The sequence below is a fragment of the Miscanthus floridulus genome, chromosome 5 (genome assembly GCF_019320115.1).
Source record: "Miscanthus floridulus cultivar M001 chromosome 5, ASM1932011v1, whole genome shotgun sequence".
Taxonomy (NCBI): domain Eukaryota; kingdom Viridiplantae; phylum Streptophyta; class Magnoliopsida; order Poales; family Poaceae; genus Miscanthus; species Miscanthus floridulus.
The window spans coordinates 75,190,012-75,194,842 of record NC_089584.1 but is presented as its reverse complement, the minus strand read 5'-3'; positions in this window follow the sequence as shown (position 1 = coordinate 75,194,842).

The following is a 4,831-nucleotide window of genomic DNA, read 5'->3' as shown; positions in this document are numbered from 1 at the left end:
TTGTTGCGGAACACCCACTTTGTTCCAATGACTCTTGCACCTTTTGGTCGCTCTTCAAGATTCCAAACTTCATTGCGAGTGAAGTTGTTCAACTCTTCATGCATGGCATTGATCCAATCTGGATCTTTAAGAGCTTCTTCTACCTTGGTAGGCTCATAGCAAGAGACAAAAGAGTGATGAGCGATAAATGAAGTAAGTTTTTGAGATCGAGTCATTACACCCTTTGATGAACTCCCTATGATGAGATCTTGTGGATGATCTTGTAGGAGAGGTGAATTTCTTCTATTGACCACTTGAGGAGGAGGTTGTGGAGCATCAACATCTTGTGCTTGTACCACCATTTGCTCATGGGAGATATGAGTATCTTCATTTTCTACTCTCCCATCTTTTTCACCATCTTGTGGTACATTTGATGAAGAAGGTTGGTTAATGACTTGTACATCATCTTCATCATCTTTTGGCTTGATGTCTCCCACCAGGATATTCTTCATAGCCTCCCTCAATGGTTCATCGCCTACATCATCAAGATTCTCATGTGCTCCTTGGGAGCCATTAGATTCATCAAATTCCACATCATATGTTTCTTCAACCAAGCCGGTGGCATGATTGAATACTCTATATGCTTTGGACTTCAATGAGTAGCCAACAAGAAAACCTATATCACAATGTCTTTGAAACTTCCCTAGGTGTTGCCGCTTCTTGTAGATGTAGCACTTGCAACCAAACACCCTAAAGAAGGAGACGTCCGGCTTCTTCCCATTGAGCAACTCATACGGTGTCTTAACAAGGAACTTTTGAAGAAATAGGCGGTTGGATGCATAACATGCGGTGTTGATTGCTTCCGCCCATAGAGCTTCGGGGGTGTTGTACTCATCTAGCATTGTCCTTGCAAGAGTGATCAAAGTCCGATTCTTCCTCTCAACTACACCATTTTGTTGAGGAGTATAGGTTGCGGAGACTTCATGTTTGATTCCAACTTCATCACAATAAGCTTCTATGTTTGTGTTGTCAAACTCTTTGCCATTGTCACTTCTTATCTTCTTGAGCTTCACTTCAAATTCATTTTGAGCTCTCTTGGCAAACTTCTTGAAACAAGATGCAACTTCGGATTTGTCATGAAGGAAAAACACCCATGTATATCTTGAATAGTCATCCACAATCACAAGGCAATAGAGATTTTCTCCCAAACTCTTGTATGTTGTTGGTCCAAATAAATCCATGTGTAGGAGTTCTAGCACTCTTGTGGTTGACATGAAAGCTTTGGTTGGATGAGTGTTTGCAACTTGCTTGCCGGCTTGACATGCACTACAAAGCTTGTCCTTTTCAAACTTCACATCCTTCAACCCTCTCACCAAATCATTCTTCATAAGCTTCTTGAGTGAGCTCATCCCAACATGAGCGAGTCTTCTATGCCATAGCCACCCAAGTGTTGTTTTGGTGAATAGGCAAGTCTTTAAGTTTGCATATTCGGAGGTGAAGTCAACTAGATATAAGTTGTTGTATCTAAATCCATTGAATATCACTTGATTGTCTTCTACTTTGGATACAACAACCTCCTTCTCGGTGAATAAGCATTGAAAGCCAAGATCACACAATTGCCCAACGGATAGCAAGTTGAAGCTCAATGAAGCAACATAGAGCACATTGGAGATGGAATGATCATTTGATATTGCCACTTTGCCTAATCCTTTGACCTTGCCCTTTGAATTATCTCCAAATGTTATTTTCTCTTGTCCATCTACCTCTTCATCTAGTGAGGTGAACATACGAGGATCACCGGTCATATGTTGAGTGCAACCACTATCAATAACCCAATGACTTCCACCAGTCTTGTAGTTCACCTACACACAAGAGATTCAAGCTTTAGGGATCCAAGCTTGTTGAGGGCCCTTCACCTTCTCAACAAGTGACTTAGCCACCCAAATTTTCTTAGGCCTACTCTTGTTGGGGGACCTAAGAATATGACTTTCATCTTTCCACTCGAATCTTTTCTAAGCATGTAGTGAGCATTGAAAGCAAAGGGTCTAGCATGCTTGGGCAAGGGTTGTGGTGGTGGAGTTTGACACTCATGAGCAAAGTGGCCTTCTTGTCCACACTCAAAACATCTCTTTGGCTTTGGCTTTGGCTTTGATTGTTGGTGTTGAGCTTGAGCCTTCTTCTTCTCTACACTTGCCATATATCCAATGCCACTTCTATCCATCTTCATGACGGTATTCATGAGTAGCTCACTTTGGAGATGCTTGCCTCTAGCAAACTTGCTCAATCCCACCTTGAGATGTTCTTTCTCCATCTTGAGCTTCTTGTTCACTTCCTTGAGAATATCATTGTTCTTCTCCTCCTTGAGTTTCTTGTTTTCTTCTTTTAGCTTCTCATTCTCAAGGATCACCTCTTTGTCATGATCAAGAGTTTCTAGCATGATGGTGTTGTGACTTTTCATCTCTTCAAGATCTTTCATGAGCTTCTCATTGTCACTCTTGAGCTTGACATACTCATCATAGTCATTGCACTCAACCACTTGCTTGCCTTTGCTACTAGATCCATGCTCAATGCTTTCATCAATTAAATCGTCACATGAGGTAGCTATATCAATCTTAACAACATGGTTAGTAGCATCATGTGGCTCATTTGGTAAGAATTCTTGTGCAATAATAAGGGTATCATAATCGATCTTTAGAGTTGTATATTCATCTTTTAGCTTGTTGTGACTAGTGATAAGCTCATTGTGCACCCACTCAAGTTTATCATTTTTATCTTTAAGCTCTTTCTTAGAAGATTTTAGCTCCTTGAGTTTGGATGATATAGAATCATTTATTTCTTTGAGCTCATCATTAGCCTTTTCTAATGTATCACACTTAGCTAAGAGTGAATCATTTTTAGCATCAAGTTTTTCATTTGTAGCTCTACTCTTTCTAATGATCTTAGTATATTTTCTTAATATTTTGACAAGATCATCATATGTAGGTGAGTCATCATCATCACTATCGCTATCATCATCACTAGCATGTTCATCATCACTACTATCATCACTCTTAGTTACCTTGCGTTCACCTTTGGCCATAAGGCATAGGTGTGTAGAGGATGATAGCGATGATGGCGGTGAAGATGCAAGATCAATAGCAATGGCGGCCACCTTTTCATCGTCACTATCATCATCGGATGATCCACTTGATGAATCAAAGTCCGTGAGCCAATCACCGACAATATAGGCCTTGCCACTCTTCTTCTTCTTGTAGAACTCCCTCTTTTTGCCATCTCTCTTCTTGTATGGCTTGTTCTTCTTCTTTTCATCTTCATCGCTTGAATCATCTTTCTTGCCCTTGTTCTTGAACTTGTCTTTCTTGGGCTTTGTGCATTGATGAGCTAGGTGGCCAAGTTCGCCACAATTGTAGCAATCCATCTCGGAGATTGGCTTTCTTCTTGAGCTAGTGAAGAACTTCTTCTTGCCATCAAACTTGATGCCACTCTTGTTTAGCCTTTTTAGCATCTTGGTGGTCTTCTTCACCATGAGGGCAAGGCTTTCTTCATCATCTTCATCACTTGAGCTCTCATACTCAAGTCTTGCTTTGCCCTTATCTTGGCTAGCTTTGAATGCTAAGTCCTTCTCTTTCTTCTTTGTAGAGGATGAGCCATCTTGTGGTGTGATGTGCATGTACATCTCATGAGCATTGATCTTTCCCAAGATTTGTGTCGGTGTAGCGGCGGAAAGATCACCTTGATGTAGCACGGTCACAATGTGCCCATATTTGTCAATGGGGAGGACACTTAAGATTTTTCTCACAACGTCGGATGGTGACATTTGAGTGAGTCCAAGCCCATTGACTTCCTCTACAAGAACATTTAATCGAGAATACATCTCATTAGCACTTTCTTTGGGAAACATCTCAAAAGAATTTAGCTTTTTAATCACAAGATGATAGCGTTCCTCACGCTCACTCTTGGTTCCCTCATGGAGCGCACAAACGTCCGACCATAGTGCATGGGCGTCTTTGTGGTTCCTTACACGATTGAACACATCTTTGCAAAGGCCTCTAAAGATGGTGTTGCGAGCCTTTGCATTCTATTTTTCATAATTCAATTCATCACCTTGAAGTTGCGTGGCATTCCTAGGTGCTGGGAACCCTTGAGAGGTGGCTCTTAGAATTCCAACATCTAGAGCTTCTAAGTATGCCTCCATGCGGATTTTCCAATATGGAAAATCATCTCCCTCAAAGATAGGAGGAGGTCCATCCCCGTGAGACATCTTGCTCTAAGCGATTAAGCTTAAAAATGTGAGCACGAGGCTCTGATACCAATTGAAAGGATCAAGATGCCCAAGAGGGGGGGGGGTGAATTGGACTAATTCTAAATTCTCTTGCAATAATCAAATTCTACGGATAGCCCAATTAACCCCTTGTGCCTAGAAAAGTGTTTATATCAAACTAATGCACAACAACCTCGCAACCTAAGTTCCAAACTTACTCTAGCAAGCAATTCTATGAATGTAAAACAAGTATTGAATTGCTCAAATTAAATACTCAAAGTAAGTGCTCAAAGTAAATAGAGAGAGATAGGAACGCGGCGATGTTTTGCCGAGGTATCGGAGAGTCGCCACTCCCCACTAGTCCTCGTTGGAGCACCCGCGCAAGGGTGTAGCTCCCCCTTGATCCGCGCAAGGATCAAGTGCTCTCTACGGGTTGATTCTTCGACACTCCGTCGCGGCGAATCACCCAAAGCCGCTCACAACTTGAGTTGGGTCACCCACAAGCTCCGCCGGGTGAACACCAAACTCCCGATCACCACCAAGCCGTCTAGGTGATGGCGATCACCAAGAGTAACAAGCACGAACTCTCAC